A 17,813-nucleotide genomic window follows, 5' to 3' on the forward strand; every position below is an offset into this window, starting at 1 on the left:
GGAACAAAATCTCCCCAGAACGCTCCCTGCCCTGCCCAGCCGTGCCCTGCATCCCAGCCTGGCACCGCTGGGTGCTGCTAACGAGAATAAAACCGAGCAGGATCGGAACCGGAGCTCTGCTGGGGCAGAGCCGTCTCCAGAGCCGGGGATATTGGCAGGGATTGCAGCAGGAACAAAAACGCACCCCGAGGTTCGCATCTTGACTGCAAAAAAGTCCCCAAAAACGGGCCTTGGTGTGAAATTTTACATTTTGCTGCAGAGGGTACCTGCCCCCAGCACAGCTCCACATTTCCCTCTTGGTTGGTTCTTGCCCTCTGGAAGGTATTTGCCAAGATTATTTTATAAACTCCTTTCTATTTATAGCCCAGCTCCTTCAGCTCTAATGAGATAATCTTCTGGCATCTCACCATCACTAATATTTACTTTGATGTTTAAAATAACATCTTCTGAGGGATTGATTTTTAAATAAAAATAAATAATAAAAAAAAAACAACACAAAAACAACCAAAAAAACCCAAACCAAAACACCTCTAAAACATAATCACAGCAAAGAAAGAAACGAGCAGAGCAGTGGGGCCGAGCTCCTGGGGATGCACACGGAGTCGGTGACACTGCAACTTTTTCAGGCCAGACTCTTTATAATCCTCTGAGCACATCAGGAGGGAGAGAGGCATTGGCAGCTCCTGAAGATGGAGAGAGAGGCAGGGAAAGAGGCAGAGGGAGCGCGGGCTGTGTTTATTCTCAGGAATTAAGGCAGCAAGGAACGTTTCATTCTGCAGCAGGGCTCGGAGCTGCTGCTCTCTGTAATCGAGAGCTTCGCCCCGGGCAGCCCAGCAGAGGAGATTTGGGATTTAGAGAGGCAAACATTCCATCCCTGGGTTAATACAATTATTAAGAGGGGCTGGGGGAGGCGAGGGAGGCAGCGCACGGGATCCCGGCTCCTGCTGCCTGCAGCCACTCTGAAACACAAGCCTGCGTTTTTATGGAAACTCTGAATGTTGGAGAAGGGTGAACATGGTTTTCATTCTCATAAATGTTTTTCCAGCGTGCAAGGCTCTCCGGGCTCATTCCTTCTCCAGGGAGACGGTTCTGATTTCAAAGAACATTCGCGTTCCCTCCACCCCAGACCACCCCACTCCAACCTCAAAGAGGAAAAATTATTTTAAAGAGCGTTTTACCTTTTTGAGTGCTTCCCCTTCTTTCTTCTTTTTTTTCCCCTTTTAATTCCTTCAGCTTTGCTTTTTTTTAAATTTTTTTTTTTCCTCTCTTCTTTTTCCCAGCAGCAGCCAAAAGCTCCTCTCTCCTCCTCAGCCCTGCGCGTGTCAGAAAGTTTCCAGGCTGAGGGTTTGTGTCGCCTTCCTTAAGAACCTTCTTCTGTCAGACCCAGGCAGAGCTGGAGTTGGAGGCTTTGCTAAAAAGTCTCCTTTCAGGAAGTGAGCAGTAATAAGAGAGCAGCTCGGAGGCAGCACATGGATAGGGGCTGCTCAAGAAAAAGAAAAAAAAAAGAAAAAAAAAAAAAAAGAAAGGAGAAAAAAAACCCCAACAAAAACCACCAAACAACTTTGCTCAGGAATTTTGCCAGGATTATCCAAAAGGGGGGGAAAAAAAAAAGAAAAAAAAAAAAAAAAAAAAGAAATAAAAATCCCCAAACCCACAAGGCTGGAAAAGTCCCACCCTGACTGCTGACATCAGTGCAGAAGGCAGGTCTTGGCTGAAACAGTATAAAACTAATCAGCCTTTCTGTGGAGGAGCAGGGAGGGAGCTTGGGGCAGCCCTGGAGGCGATGCCGGCGGCTCCCCTGTGGATAAAACATCCCAGGAAAAGCCAGAAAGGAAAGAGGGACTGTGCTGACAGTGGCACACAAAGCAGATAAAGAAAGCTGGAATTGGTTTTGGTTTGTTGGGGTTTATCTTTCCCCAACAACAAACAACACCCCCATCCTTCATTTTAAACCAGAGCTTTCCAAATGCTTTTAAAACCCAGGGAGCGTGTGAGGAAATGGCCTGAAAGGCTCCCCAGCAATGGCAGGGACTGGCTTTGAATTGAAAAAAAGCCCTCAAGAATTGGCCAGTGTTTTCAGAAGTCCCTTCCCTCTGCAGTTACATCATTCCTGCCCCGCTGGCTCCGGTGATTCCGGCATTCTCCTGTCCTGCTGCCACCGTGGAGTGTCCCACCGAGGACAATCCACCTCCAAAGTGAAGAATAAACACTGGAAATAACCAAATGCTGCTTGTTCCCAAACAACCCCCTCGCAGGACACCTCAAGCAATCAGCAACAATAAAAGGCAGGAGCTCATTTCCTCCTTTCTTCTGAAGGCGGCTCTGGGATTTCAAAGCTGAATTTGTGAGCTTTGGTGGAGAGAGAATTACCTGGCAGTGCTGCAAACGTTGGAAAAATGAGCCTTTCCGAGCTGCCCTGCTTTTCCCTGGGAAGAGAGAGGGGCCCTGGGGAAGGACACAGGGAAGGGATGGAAGCACCAGGGTGTGGATGGACCCTCAGCCCGAGCCCTCAGCGGGGACAGAACAACCCCAAAACCTCCCTGGCAGTGCCTTTTCTTCCAGGAGGATTTGAATGGAGAGTTCAAAGTTGCCAGGGGGAGACATAGCATATAAAAATACATTATAAACACGAATTAAAGCAAACTGCCTGAAGCTGAGACTCCAGGAGGGGATTGCAGGGGGGCTGTGGGGTGGGATTTACATCCCTGGGCAGTTGTGTGGGTGCCAAGTGTGGGACAGCCCCGGCAGCCTCGAGTCCTGCCCTGACCCTGGCAGGCACAGCCAAAGCCACAGGACACAGCCAGAGCTCCTGGTGCCACCTAGGCTGCCCCAGCAGCCACCAGACCGTGAGATGGGCATGGGGAAAGAAAAACGCCTCAAAGGCTTGGCCAGCCCTGTGTCCTGATGGGATGCTGGCCCGAAAAATAAAACAAACCAGGATGAAGGAAAAAGCAAGAAGCTGTGGTACTTTTTGTGGTGGGTCCCCCTAAATCCTCTGCTATCAGCAAAGCAGGATGAACCTGGCCTGGAGCTGGACCAGCTGTAATTCATATTCTGCCATGGATTTGTTTAAACCCTTTTTGGAGCACCTTCAACTCCCCTCAGGGAGGGGATCTCCTGACTTCCCCAGCATTTTGTGCTGCCTGGAAGGTTTGCTCATCCCAATAGCCCAGGAAAAACAGGGAAAACATCCTTTGCTCCCAGGAGGAGGTGAGGGTGGGAGATCACAGCCCCCAGCTTCACTCTCTCTGTCCAAACTGGAAAGGGCTGGCTCTGCACTGGAAAACCGAGTTCAGAAGGGGCTGGGATCGATTGCTGGGCTGCATTTTGGGCCAGTTCCCTGGCTGGGTGGACAGAGTGGTTTCCTTCCTCCCCAGGCCACGCTGGCCATTGTCTGAGCCCCCAGAGCACACCCAGAAAAGAGCAACTGAACAAAATATTTGGGCTTTAATTGAATGGTGCTGCTGCTGGCCAAGGAAAAACTAATTGCTGCAAGCATGGCCTGGTGCCATTCCAGGGGTGTTCTGTCTGCTGGGGCTTGTCTCAAACACAGAGCGGAATGAACAGGGACAGAGGGGCAGATTTCCTTCCCCAGACAGTGGCTCTGCTCTGCCAGACCCTTTGGAAAACTTCTTTTTCCCTGATTTGAAGGGTTTCCAGTCCCTCCTGGGTGTTAAATACAGAGTTAGAGGCTCCTGACTTGGCTCCTGGCTCCCCCAGCCCTGTACCCCAACCCAGCACTGCTCTGAGGACCCTCAGATTTGTACCAGACCAGCTGCAAAAATGGGCTTTACTCCAGTCCTGACCCGTCTCTGAGGAGGGGAGGGAGCAGCACAACCCTCACAAGACCTCCATCACCTGCACAAATCCTGGAAAACAGGGAGTGGTAAAATGACCAGAGGCTCACAGCAAAGAGGTGAGAAACAGCATTAAGAATAGAAATTTTCAGTCCCTGAGGTTGCTAGAAAGTTTATTTTTCAGATTAGTTCGGTATCAGAAACCACCTGAAAATCTGCCTGACAAAATCTGCCTGACAACGCCCACATTTCACCTCCAAAATCACCCAGCTGCTTCCTCTCCCTGGCATGAGGAGATGAGGCTGAATTTCCAGCAGGTATTTGAAATCCTCATGTCCAGGGGATGGAGAGGAGAGCACCTGGAGCAGCCCGGTGACAACGCAGCCTCCTGTGGCTGCACCGAGCGCGCCGGGACCGCCGGGAGCTGGAAACAACGGCGGGATCCAGAAACCCTCAGGATCCTGAACCCCTCGGGATCCCAAACCCCTTGGGATGATGGAAACAACGACGGGATCCTGAACCCTTTGGGATCCTGAACCCCTCGGGATCCTGAATCCCTCGGGATCCCAAACCCCTTGGGATGATGGAAACAATGACAGGATCCAGAAACCCTCAGGATCCTGAACCCCTCGGGATCCCCAAGCCCTCTGGATGATGGAAACAACAGCAGGATCCTGAAGCCCTCGGGATGATAGAAATCCCACCAGGATGCTGGAAACAACAGTGGGATCCTGAACCCTCTCAGGACGATGGAAACAATGGCAGGATCCTGAACCCCCTGGGATGATGAACTGAACCCTGTCAGGATGATGGAAACCCCTTGGAAATCTCATCGGGATCCTGGAAAGCCCATTGAAATCCTGGAAGCCGCCCATGATGCTGGAAACCCTGGTGGGAGGATGGAAACCCCACTGGGATGCTGGAAACTGCCCAGAATGCTGGGAACCCTCTGGAATGATGGCCTGAACCCCAGGGAAACACAAAGACCGAGACTTCCAGGCCCATTTGGCGCTTCCTGGTGGTGCTGGATGGTGCCCAACGTGTCCAACCCACACAACACCAAGGCCAGGGCTCGTCTGAAGGCTTGAAAAGGCTGCAGACTCTCCTGGTTGCCATTAGGACACACAGGGAACGCTGCTGAGGCCTGACAGGGTACTTTTGTGTAAGCATTTTGTACATAAAATGAAATATTCTCCCTGCCTTGCTATGTCTGAACTGCAGGGCCTGGGCAGAGTTCCCAGCTCTGGCTCTACATCACAGCCTGGCCCCAAGTCCATGTTGGGACAAGCTCCTTGGCCACAGACTCACCCTTTTTATGGCTGTTCAGCACCCAACACAACAAAGCTCCATTCAGCCCTTCAGCTACTGCAGCAATAAACAAAGTGCTCGGCTTTGTTTGGAGCCCAGAGGCTGCAGGTTGAGAACCTGCGAGTGAAACAAGCTGGAAACAAACGGGTTTGTTTTTCCACTGGGGCACAGACATGTAAACTAATTGCTCAACAGTAAAGCTGGGCTTAATTAGTCCCAGGTGTTAAATAAAATAGGGTTGGTGTTTCCCAAAAGTGTAACTCTGGCTTGAAGGAGCCACAGGCTTTGAGAGCAGAGCCATCAAGAAGTGATTGTCGAGATCCTTGTGCCTGATCCCAGAATTTTGTGGGGATTTTGGGGAAAAGGACAAATATTCATGTGGGTTTTGCTGAGGGGGGTGGTGTTGGGATGCTGCATTTTCACCTCAGGATCTCACCTTGTCCTTGGAAAAAGCTTTGTTGTGGATTTCTGGGTAAACATCATGAGGAATTCCATGTGAAAACAGAAAAAAAGGGCTCCTGGGGGGAATTCAGCATTCCATGGGGCTGAGGGATGCTCAGGGATACCTTGTACTTTAACCCAACCTATTCCCAAATTTTTTTATTCCAATCAGTCCTGAACATCACTAAACTCATCCTGCTTAATCAGGGCCTTAGTCCCGATTTCTACAGTACAATTTTCTGCCAGCAAAAGAAAGAAACTTTGGGATTTCCCATCCATCTCCTTGGGACACCTCTTTGAATTCAGCAGGAATCAGTCACGGATGGGGCTTGGAGCACCCTGATCCAGAGGGAGGTGGAGCCCATGGCAGGGGGTAGGAACAAGATGGGCTTTAAAGCTCCCTTCCAACCCAAAATATTCCATGATTCTGTGGTGCCACAGCCTTTCTCCAAGGCTGGCCCTTGTCCCTGGACCCAACATTTCCAGGATAGGTGGCAGCGAGCTGGGGATGAAACAGAGATTTTTCATCCTGGAAAGGGAGGCCTGGCCCTGAGGAGCAGCTGGAAGTCCCACAAAACAAACACCCCTTGGTGGGACTGGAGCTGGATGGTCCCCAGCCCAGCTGGCAGTGGTGGCACTGGAGATGGAAGGTCCCCCAGCTCAGATGACAACATTCTGGCCACGCTGGCAGCACAAAGAGCTGATCACTGATCAGGAACAGGGAGGAGAACCAGGCCACGAGAGGCCTCTTGGGCTCCTGAGCCTGCTCTGGCCCATCACAAACCACAACTTCCAAGCAGCCCCTCACAGAGGGCCTTTCTCAGTAGCTCCTGGCTTGGATGTGGAAAATCCAAAGAAATTTGGTTTTCCTTACTCGTCTGTGACCTCCCTGAGGCCCAGCCTGGCATGACAATGGCTCTGACAGGAGGGGGTGGCTGGGGAGGATTGGGCTCTGAGGGAACAGGGACAGGACGAAGGAAATGGCCTCAAGCTACTCCAGGAGGAATTTGGAGGACATCAGGAGGAATTTCCCCATGGAAAGGGAGCTCAGGCCTTGGCAGGAGCTGCCCAGGGAGGTTTGGAGTGCCCATCCCTGGAGGTGTCCGGGGATGGATGTGGCACTTGGTGCCCTGGGCTGGGGACAAGGTGGGGATAGGGCACAGCTTGGCCTCGATGACCTCAGAGGGCTTTTCCAGCCCGGCTGATTGTGTGATCCTGTGGCCAGGATTCCCTTTCCCACCAACATCCAGCATTCTCACCATCAAGGGGAGAACTTCACTTTCCAGGCAACATCTGCTGTAAAACATTCATTTCAATACCGACAGCTCCTCACCACCTCCCTCTGATCTGTTCTCTTCCACAGCAGACCCCTGCCCTGGCACAGAGGAGATCTCAGAGCTCTTTCACTTTTCAGAACTGCACAGCTTTTGTTTGCTCTCCTTTCCTTTCCTGTGCAACAAGGAAATAGGGTCACATTTCAGAGAAACCCAGCGAGCGGTGGTTTGCGAATGCCAGAGCTCTCGTTGGATGCTGCGGCCTCTTCTTTCCCCAAATCGACACAACCCTCACTCCACAGAGATTATTTTCCCTCTTTTTTTCCCTTTCCTGCTGCCCAGCTGCTGTAGGGATCCCCCAAAGCGGCCAGGCTCCTCGGCAGAGCAGGTAAGAGATGCTTTTTGTTTGCTGGAGCTGTCTGGGTGGCGGGTGCATCATGGCTGCTTTGTTCCCTGCCTGGTGCCTTTCTGCAGCACCAGGGGCTGCGGAGGGAAGATCCTGTGGAATGTTGCTGTTGGGATTCCAGATGAATTCCTCACGTGACCTTTGTTTTCCTACTGATGGCTCCATTGGAAAACAACGGGGTTGAGTTGGGGGCATCACGTTCTTTTTGAAGCTGAGGGGGTTTAGACAGGTCAGAAGACAATGAGATGATGGCTTGTGCTCCAACACTCCTGGCCAGCCATTCCCGTCCCTTTGCCTCTGGACATGGCACCAAAACTCTGGAAGTTTCTCTTTAAATTTCCTGTGAGCCTCAGCAGCAATGTGGGGAGGTTTAGGATCTCAGAGACACTGTGGTGAGGTTTAGGATCTCAGTGAAATGTGGGGAGGTTTAGGATCTCAGTGACACTGTGGTGAGGTTTAGGATCTCAGTGAAATGTGGGGAGGTTTAGGATCTCAGTGACACTGTGGGAAGGTTTAGGATCTCAGTGACACTGTGGGGAGGTTTAGGATCTCAGTGACACTGTGGGGAGGTTTAGGATCTCAGTGACACTGTGGTGGTTTAGGATCTCAGTGACACTGTGGTGGTTTAGGATCTCAGTGACACTGTGGTGGTTTAGGATCTCAGTGAAATGTGGGGAGGTTTAGGATCTCAGTGACACTGTGGGAAGGTTTAGGATCTCAGAGACACTGTGGTGGTTTAGGATCTCAGTGACACTGTGGTGAGGTTTAGGATCTCAGTGAAATGTGGGAAGGTTTAGGATCTCAGTGAAATGTGGGAAGGTTTAGGATCTCAGTGAAATGTGGGGAGGTTTAGGATCTCAGTGACACTGTGGTGGTTTAGGATCTCAGTGACACTGTGGGGAGGTTTAGGACACCTTGTACCTGCTGGATAATGCTCCAAACACTCCAGAAGAACTTCAGAGATTTGCTGCTGGCCACCATAACAATAAATAGCCTGAAATCCAGAGGCAAACTCAGTTTTATTTCCTTGGATCTCTTTGGAATCTCCTTTGTTGCTGCTTGGTGAGAACAGGCACAGTTCCAAGCTCCATCAGTCCAAACAGTCTGGGGTGTTAGGGAATAACCTGGGACAAAGGGAACTTGGGTTTGAACCTCAGAAAACCTTTCCCATTTATTAGACATGGAACAAACCCCACAGGGACACCAGGGAAAGCAATCCCAGGGAAAACTGGAGAAGGGATCAAACTCCTCACAGGATGAACAAACAGATCTGTGGGGTTGAGTTTCCTGATTTATTTAAGATTCTCGTGATTTCAATCCCTCATCCTCATTTTCCCTCTTGGGAAGAGGGACCCAATCCTCTGAAAAGTTTGCTTATGGGAATAGGATTTCCTAAAGAAACGTGGGTGATTCCACAGCAGGATTTAGAATTCCCACATATTAATATACAACTTTCAAAGTTAATTCCCACTAAGATGTTAGGAAAGAGGCTTTTGTGGAAACTCTCAGATAACCAGGACAATCCACAGTATTTCTGTAAAGCACCCAGCTCCATGAAAAGCAGAAATCCTGGGAATGCCCAGGTTCCATCCATGATCTAAACCAGGAACAGAAAAGCTGGCTGGAGCAGCAAAAGTCAGGAAGGACAAAGGTGTTGGTTAAGCTGAGCTTTTCCTCGCACAAACCCTGAGCAGGTGGGACTGGAGGCACAAAAACAGAGAGGCTGAAGGCCTCAGGTGCCACTGAAAGGATTTTTTTCACCTCTGAGAGCATTTGGGGTTAAGTTGTGTAACGTGGTTGGGAAGAGAAAGGAGCAGGGAGCAGCTCCTGGTGGGGAAAAGCAGGAAGTTCTGGAGGGTTGGAAATACTCAAAAGTACAAATAATTGTTATCAGGTGATTGAAAGGTTCACACGTTTTGTTTAGTGCTTGATTTCCTGGGAATCTCTGTGGACTCTTAGGAAGAATCAGGTGGTAACAGCAAATGGATGGGCTGGGAATTAAATCCATGGAATCTCAGAATGGTTTGGGTGAGAAGGGATCCTAAATCCCATCCCATTCCACCCCTGCCATGGCAGGGACACCTTCCACCATCCCAGGCTGCTCCAAGCCCCGTCCAGCCTGGCCTTGGGCACTGCCAGGGATCCAGGGGCAGCCACAGCTGCTCTGGGCACCCTGTGCCAGGGCCTGCCCACCCTCCCAGCCAACAATTCCTTCCCAATATCCCATCCAGCCCTGCCCTCTGGCACTGGGAGCCATTCCCTGTGTCCTGTCCCTCCAGGCCTTGTCCCCAGTCCCTCTCCAGCTCTCCTGGAGCCCCTTTAGGCCCTGCAAGGGGCTCTGAGCTCTCCCTGGAGCCTTCTCTTCTCCAGGTGAGCAGCCCCAATGTTCAATGCCTGGGTAATGTAAGACAGGCTGTAAGTGCAAACACCTAAAGGATAGACATAGATACAATAAATACATTAATATTTAATATAATGAAATAGAATAATAGAATAGAATATTTAATATAGTTAAATATAAGCTCAAAGTATAACCCTCGCTGAGTCCTTAGTGCAGGAATGTGCATTTTTAAACACAGCTTTGATCCCTGAATGTGCTGATTTAGCCTTGTAATATCCCAGAGGTGCCAGGAAAGGCTCTGCTGGGTGTAGAATTCCAGAACATGGGACAGATCCAAGGGACCATGGGGAGCTTCCAGGAATCAAATTCCAGCCTCAGTGAGGGAGGCAGCAAGGATAAAACATGAACCAGTCTGAAATAACTCCATTTCCCCACATCCCATCCAAATCATTGGAACAAAACCCCTTTGCTGTTGTAATCAAAAATAAACAAAACACCCTGGACAGATCTGACCCTTTATTTCTGCCTCAAAAAATCTTGGCTCAGCTTTATACTTAGGAAATAGGGATCCCAAGCTGCGTGTGAGTGGAGCATTTCCATACCCAGGGAATGTGGGAACAAATTCCCATTGTGCCTCACAAATCACTGCTCACATGCAGGGATGTCCTGACCCCTCAGAGCTGAGGATTTCTTGCAGGAACAGAGCTGGTGTCCAACCCTTTCACTTCCCAGCTGTCTTAATTTTCCTTTTCAGAATTCCCTCTTCAGAATTTCCTCTTCAGGAATTTCCTCTGGCCACCCTGTAATCCTGCCCAGTCAGAATTCCTGTTTAATCCCCAGAACACAGACTAATGAAGGAATGGTCTCTGTCTGCTTTGAAATAATGTTCCAGCAATGCTCAGGCAAAGTTTGAGCTCCCAGGCCCAGGGAGACCCTTGCAGAGCCTCACCCCCCACCAGGACATTTCACACACAGGATTTTGGGCCCTCAGCTGGATCCTGCAGAATTCCTTTCCTTGTTGCAGTTTAGATTTCAGCCTTACACTCGTCTTTCCTCTTTTAAAACTCCATCTGATGCTCAATAAACTTTCCTGCTCTCAAATGTTCTCCTTTAATTTTCCACTTTCTGACCTTCCAGCCAGGAGATTCCAGCTCAGGATCCATCAGTCCAGGTTTCCATGGCTCTGGCTCTTCTCCACAGAGCTGGGAAGGTGTTTCCTGGGATGTCAAACATTCCCTGAGCAATCCAGGAGCCATCCCCCTTTTCCCTGAGAGCAGCAAGTACCAAAGGGGAAATGTGCAGACCTCAGTTCCCGACAGGAACTGAGGACATTTCCAGCAGATCCTGGGGAAGCAGGACCTCAAACTGCTCCTGACTACTGGGCTTGACCATCCCAGCATCTCCCAGCTCAAGCCAAGCTTAGCCAAGCCCTGCTTTGTTTGGTCACAGAGCTGAACCTTCTCCAGCCACTCTTTGGCTTCCAGGAGTCCCTCAGTGAGAGAATCCCTTCAGCAGGGACAGATGCACATAAAACCCATGGGATGGGTGCTAAAGGAGGTGAAACTTTGTCACCTGAACCTTGGGAGACACACACAGTCTTTTTATCCTTTTATTTTATTCTAGTTATTCTTTTTGTTCTGGATGAACCCAAAGTACATGGGAAAGCAATCACTTCACCTCCTGGGTGAGGGGCCAAGACAACACAAAATTCCTGCAGGGAGTTCAGAACTCAAACAGATTTCAGGCTCTGGCACAAGAAATGGGGTAAAAGGTTTCGGGTAATGCCAGATTATTCTGAAAATCCCACAGGATTTTAAAACAGCACAAGAACTTCAGTTCTGAGCCTTGCTGGACACAGTACAGGAGGTGTAAGGATGATTATTCCTTCAAGGCCCACCCTAGATCCCAGATTCCCAGAGCTGGAATGTGCTTCCTGGGGGCAGAACTCGTGTGTAACTTGGAGAACTCCAGCCCATTGCTGCCTCCCTTCTCATCCTCACCCTCAGGACAGGGATCACCAATGTCACCCCTCAGCTGCCCCAAACTACAGAACTGATGTGGCCCCGGGGCCAGAGCACCAGCAGCAGCTTTTCAATGAGAAAAGCTCTCCTCACCCTGGGGAAAACCTGGGGTAAAGCCTTGGGAGGGACAGGGAACAGGGAAATGCTTTTGGGAGAATCTCTCCAGGTGTTGCAGGTGGGAGCACTGAGCTCACAAAGCAGACAGGAGCCATTTTAAACACATCCCTGGCACATCCAGGAAGGGCTGGAGCTGTGCCAGGGCTTGGGATGGATCTCAGGGCAAGGTTCTTCCCCCCGAGGCTGCTGGCACTGCCCAGGTTCCCCAGGGAATGGGCCCGGCCCCAAGGCTGCCAGAGCTCCAGGAGCGTTTGGACAGCGCTCTCAGGGATGCTCAGGGTGGGCTTGTTGGGGGGTCTGGGCAGGGCCAGGGGCTGCACTGATCATCCCTGAGGGTCTGTCCAGCCCAGAATATTCTCTGTTGCAAGAGTTAAATCCCAAAGCAGAACCTTGAGCCTCCCAGTTCACCCAGCTGGAGCTTTGGCACGGGCTTGGAGTGGATGGGATGGAGGAAATGGGACACTCTGGATTCTGCTCAGGGCTGGGTTGGGCAGCAGTGGATGAGCAAAACTGCAAAGCAGAAATCACTGAGCAGCAAAGGCACCATCCCTGGGGTTATTTTATCCACCAACTTCACCAGGAGTACTCCAGCACATGCAGAAAATAAGAGAAATCTCAAACCTTCTTTTATGATGATTTCACCCAAAACCAGTCACTCTCTCCCCACATTTCAGGGATGTTTCTGCCTGTCAGGAATTAACTGGACAGGAAACACAGGCAGAGACAGAGCTGGAAGAGACCCCAGCCCCAGCATCTCCCAGTGAATGACTCCAACCCCAAGCTCAGATCTCACAGAAAATCCTTCTGCCTCCGAGGTGCCCAACAGAGCCATGTTTTGCCCAGGTTCTCTCTTATTCTGACCAAAAATCCCAGGGGCTGAGTGTTTTAAACCTTTAAAGTCTCTTACAAAGCAAACTGATTTGTGTTTCTGAAAAGCTTCTAAACAATCCCCCAGCCAGAGCCTCTGATGTAACTCACATGGGCCAGGTTGGGCCAGGGAAGAACAGATTAGTCAGGTTTTCGGTTCTCCTGCTCTCAATCTCACCAGAAAACTCCCAGTGTTGGTCTCTGAAGCAGAGTGAACCCTTATAACTTGATTTTGGAAAGATGCAGTCAGCACTGAGCACCCTGAAGCAGATCACACCTGAATCTGTTGTTGAGATCTGCAGGGCAAGTGGAAAGTGCTGGGTTTTTCAGTGAAAATCACAACTATTTTCCTCTCAGATGTTTGTGCAGATCCAGCAGATTATTTGTGAACACATCCATGTGTGGTTTGCCCCTCAGTTTTTATCTGGGGTTCTGATCACAGAGCTCCAGAGGCAGAGATGGGAGCACCACGCAAAAATAAAATATCATAAAATAAAAAAATAAAATAAAATATCACAGCCAGAGCTTTTTAAATGCAGCCCTAGGGAGGAGGGTGAGACTGAGCACCATAAACCAGTGGAAAAGCATCTCCCAGTTTCTGTATCAGATGTTCAAGGTCCTCCTGTTGTTGTTGTCACCTCCAGGGCAGAGGGGGGTGGATGGAAGAGGGTCCTGCCAGAGCCAAACTGGGCAGACTGGGCACAGACGCCAGAGCTGTGGCTGGGCTGGGAAAGCACCCAGCAAATCCCGCCCCAAGGAACATCATTTGGATGCAGAGGCAGACAAGAGTCTGGAGAAAAGCCTCACAGCCACAGCAGAGCAGGGCAAGGGCTGCCAGAGGGATGGGCAGAACATTCAGGGGTGTTCAGTGCTGTCTGCACCTCCCCAAAATCCACTCACAGGGTTTAAATGGCTCCAGGCCCTTCTGGGAGCTCAGCTGGGCCCAAGCAGGGCAGGACAGGCCCTGCTCAGCTGCCAGGACCCTGCATTCCCTGGAATCTGGAGGGATTTCCACCCTGGCTCTGCTGGGAGTGCTCAATAAAAGCTGCTGGCCCCATGAAGCGGCTGTGGGGGAAATGAGAACTCTGCTCTCAGTGCCCCAAAACACGGCCAGGAACATCCTGCACAGCTGAGAGGAACCTCCAGCACCAATCCCCACTCCTCTGACCACAGGGAAATTTGTGTCCATGGGCTCTTGTCCCCCAGCTCCAGCTGGAGGGGGAACAGAACAGGAGAGCCCCAAAGGTTTTTTATGGGGCAGCATTAACTCTCTTCTGCTCCTTCTAGTGTCCCTTCCAAGAGGGACATGCTGGGTTTTGCCTGCTGTGGGATGTTCAGCTGCAAGGTCACATCAGAGATATTTTTCCTGGGTGGAAAAGTGAAGGGAGAGGTGAATAGTGCCCATGTGAGAACAGCCTGAGCACAGGTTATTGATTAATGCAGCCTCCCCTTGAAAGCACAGGAAGGACAAACACCAGGAACTCACCAGACCATGGAGAATGAGTTGTTTTTTCACCTCAGTCCTGATCACTGAGTTATAAAAATGTGCCAGAGAATATTTACTGCTGTGCACAGGGAGGGTTTCACTCTCCCTTCACACAAAAACACCACCAAAAATGTCACTGGCGTGAGCAAAATCCTTCTGTCTTTGGTGTTTTTCAGTTTTCCACCAAAGACTGACAGAACTGGAAATCACACTGGCTCCAGAAAGAAACTGAAAGTGGGATTTTCCCTAATGGAAGTCAGGATTGCAGGAATTAGATATGGGAAAGTCCTGTGAGCTCATCCCGGCTTCTTCCTGCCTGGGGAGGATTGTTCCCATTTCCTGATGCAGTGCTGAGTGCCTGGCAATGGCACTTCCACTCCCCCCTGCCCCACATCCTGATGAATCTTCCTGCTTGGAAATGTTTCTTGATACCCAGACTTCCTTTCCACTGATTCATTTCTTCTCCCTTATCCCTGTTTCATTTTATCAGCGCATCCAAACCAGTTTTTCCACTCTGAAAGAACCTTGTGCTCCTCAGATGCTTCTCCTTTGCTCTCAGATGTTCCCCCATCACCCTTGGCCAGTAATTCATGTTTGTCTCCATCCCCCAGGGCTGAGCCCATCAGTCAGCCCAGCCAGGCCCTTCATCTCTTTCACTGCTCTTTCCTGAACTTCTCACATTTCCAACACTCTGAGGCTCAAATCACCCCCCAGAATAACTCATTTCAACCTCACCAACGTGCTGGGATCATGGGACTGAGCCCCAGGGGTGGTATTTATTTTATTCTTTAATTTCCAAACTGCAGGGAATATTTAGGTCTGGTCTGTGCAGACTGAGCTCCTCGAGGTGTGTCTGAGGAGCAGCGAGAGCACCCAGGGCTCCTCCAGCTCTTCCCCAGCCAGCAGCAGCTTTCACCCTCTGTGCCCACAGGAATATTCTGACTGTAAAGATGAACCCAACACGTTCCTTTGGTGGTGCTGGGAGCTGCTGGTGGCCCCTTCACCTGAGCTTTCAAAGACTGAGGAAACCTGTGACTCACAGACGGCAGAGCCCCTGGCACTGCAAGCACAGAGAATTCGCTTTGGTGTCTCAGCCAACTCCAGAGCTGCAGATTTCCATATTTCTGTATTTCTAACCTGCCCAAAGCCCCTCCAGCAGGGCTCCAGGAGGTTGTGTCCCTGTTCCAGGCACTCCTGGAGCACAGGAGCTGCTGTGCCCCACTGGAAGGTGAGGATGAAGCAGCCCCAACATCTGCTGCAGATGTTCAGAGACCACAGCGGTCTGGGGGAGCGGGAACTTCCACTGGGCACTGCCCCAGGCAGAACCCCCTGTCCAGTGGCTGTGGGCAGTTTTGGGGCAGCTCAGGGCTCAGGGAAGCCTTTGTGCTGTCCAAGCTGAGGTGACCAACGTGACACAGCAGCAGCACAACGGGCTCGGTGCTGGCTTGGGTGGCAGCTGCTGGGTTTGGGATGGATAACGGGGAGAATTCCTTACTCAGAGGGTGGGCAGGCCCTGGCACAGGGTGCCCAGAGCAGCTGTGGCTGCCCCTGGATCCCTGGCAGTGCCCAAGGCCAGGCTGGACGGGGCTTGGAGCAGCCTGGGATGGTGGAAGGTGTCCCTGCCATGGCAGGGGTGGGATGGGATGGGCTTTGAGGTCCCTCCAACCCAAAGCACTCCGTGGTTCTGTGATTCCCTGTTTCAATCCTCCTCTCCAGGAGGGACCTGCAGACCTGTGCAGGTGGCTGCAGCAGAGGACTTTGAAGCAGCACAAAGTGCCACATCTGCTCAGAGATGTTGTCCAGAGTGAGAACGCCTCAAAAACGCCCCTTGGGAAGCAGAGGGAGGGGAAGGGAGGTGGCTTTGGCCAGAACCATCCGTGCCTGGCAGCTGCCACCCCACAGAGCCAGAGCAGAGGCTGTGCTCAGCAGGGAGATGTCACTCAGGGGGACACAAGAACTGTTTCAGAGCTGAATGAAGGCAGAGTTACTGGAGGACGGAAGCCCAGCCGTGCTGATAACTTCACACACGTATTGCCTTTATTTTTAAACGGCAGAGGCGAGGCAAGCAGGCAGCTGTTCATGCAGCAAAGCCACTGGCACCTGTGGAAACAGAGCTGTGAGCCTCTCCAGCACCTGGAGCAGGGGGGTGAGGAGAGCCCGGTGCTCAGGGCAGCTCAGAACCCGTTCAGCACCGTCAGGAGGACCCAAAGCAGTGCAGACCAGGGGAAAATTATTTCCAGTGCTCTCAAAGCCCTCCGTGTCCCCTTTCCTGCACCCTGCTCAGGGCTGTGCTACTTGGAGGAGTAAGGGAGTAGTAAAGTAGCCAAGGAGTGGGTTCAGCCACAGGCTCCTCCTCAGTCCCTCACATAAATATCTCATTTAATCTAACTGCAGTCTGACACTCCCCAAACCCTCTGCACTGGCAGGGCTCAATCTCCAGGCCCCTGATGTTGTGTGTACGTTGTTATTTCAGTAAAAGGTGATGCAGGGAGGCCAGGGACAAGCAAAGGAAAACCCAGAGCCCTTCTCCTCCAGCTTGTGCATAAACTACTGCAGTTCCCTGTCCTTGGCTCCTGCTCGATGCCAAAGCCAGAGGATCTGCAGGATTTCTGGCTCCTGTCCATTGGGTGTCACCACCTTGGTGGCAGGGACGGGCTCCTCCAGCCCCAGGACAAAGCTCCTGCCATCATTTGCTGAGAGCACAGGGGATGCCAGGCAGGAAATGGGGGGGTTGTGTTTAACTCTGCCCCTCATTAAAAACTGTTCAGCATCAATGGAGCCAGGAGTGCTTCCAGTGGCCCCACAAAGGCTCAGCAGGGTGTTTTCCCAGCTAAATCCCCAGCCAGCAGAGGAGCCCAGGCTGCCTGAGGACAGCACAGTGACTTGGCTTTACTCAGAGGTGTCCCAGCAGTGCCACCCTGGGTCCAGAACCCTCCTGTCCCAGAGGGAAGCTGCTCACCAGGGACATTTGGCTTGGGAGAAGATGCTTCTAACAAAGCAGGGGCAGCTCCAATGGCTTCTTCAACCCAGCCTCTGAAGCCTCTGGCAGAGCTCTTCCCTGAGCAGGACACAGGGATCAGGGCACTTGTGCCTGTCTGCACCTCTGGATGTTCCTGAAATATTGATGGCAGCTGGAGCTGAGACAAAGAACCACATTCAGATCAAATTTTTGTTCCTGTCATGGCAGCATTTTGGGGAAAATATTATTGTTTAGGAAAAATTTTGTTAGTTACATTCTGATTTATCATTAGGGGCTGTCAGGCTCCTTCCTGGGATAAACAAATATCCAGGGATCTTTTCAGAGGAGATAAAGGCACACTTTTTTTTTAGGGAAAGGGCCCAGAATTTTGGCTAAACCCCTCCAAGTGGTGGCAGAACTGGAGTCAGTTCAGTGCAGTCCAGGAACAGCAGACTCAGCACTGCAGAGACCCCCATGCCTGGATGTGCCTTTCCATCCACATCCCCATCCAGAGAACACCCAGACACCCCAGATTTATCAGAGACAGGTTCCTTCTCTGCTGAAAAGAGCACGTGGGACAAGAGCATGGAAATAGGAAGAGTTTGTGGAAGTCCAGGAGGATTCACTCTTGCTGCAGTGTCCTCACGGTGCTGGGGCTGTGTGACCTCCTCTGGCTGTTCCCCGCAGAAATTCCTGTCCCAGCCTCTGCCGAGAGGCACCTGAGGCAGCTGGCAAGAGGAAGCAGGGTGACACCAAAACAATGCTATTGGAGACCAAAAACCTGCTCTCTGGGAAC

At 51.2% G+C, this 17,813-nt stretch overlaps 2 protein-coding genes across 4 annotated transcripts in view; one reads left to right on the plus strand and one right to left on the minus strand.

Annotated features, from left to right (window-relative positions):
* Positions 1-1,572, minus strand: part of ADAMTS10 (ADAM metallopeptidase with thrombospondin type 1 motif 10) — a 63,310-nt gene extending 61,738 nt beyond the window's left edge. For both annotated transcript variants that reach the window (XM_005531252.3, XM_088067736.1), the window contains exon 1: positions 1,179-1,572. The gene's annotated coding sequence lies outside the window, so the exon portion shown is untranslated. The remainder of the gene's footprint in view (positions 1-1,178) is intronic.
* Positions 1,573-7,047: 5,475 nt separating this feature from the next.
* ZAP70 (zeta chain of T cell receptor associated protein kinase 70) overlaps positions 7,048-17,813 on the plus strand; it is a 31,418-nt gene continuing 20,652 nt past the window's right edge. For both annotated transcript variants that reach the window (XM_014259933.2, XM_088067681.1), the window contains exon 1: positions 7,048-7,208. The gene's annotated coding sequence lies outside the window, so the exon portion shown is untranslated. The remainder of the gene's footprint in view (positions 7,209-17,813) is intronic.

Source organism: Pseudopodoces humilis, chromosome 28 (assembly GCF_049639895.1).
Source record: "Pseudopodoces humilis isolate 2021_Gansu_Grassland_sample_001 chromosome 28, ASM4963989v1, whole genome shotgun sequence".
Taxonomy (NCBI): Eukaryota; Metazoa; Chordata; class Aves; order Passeriformes; family Paridae; genus Pseudopodoces; species Pseudopodoces humilis.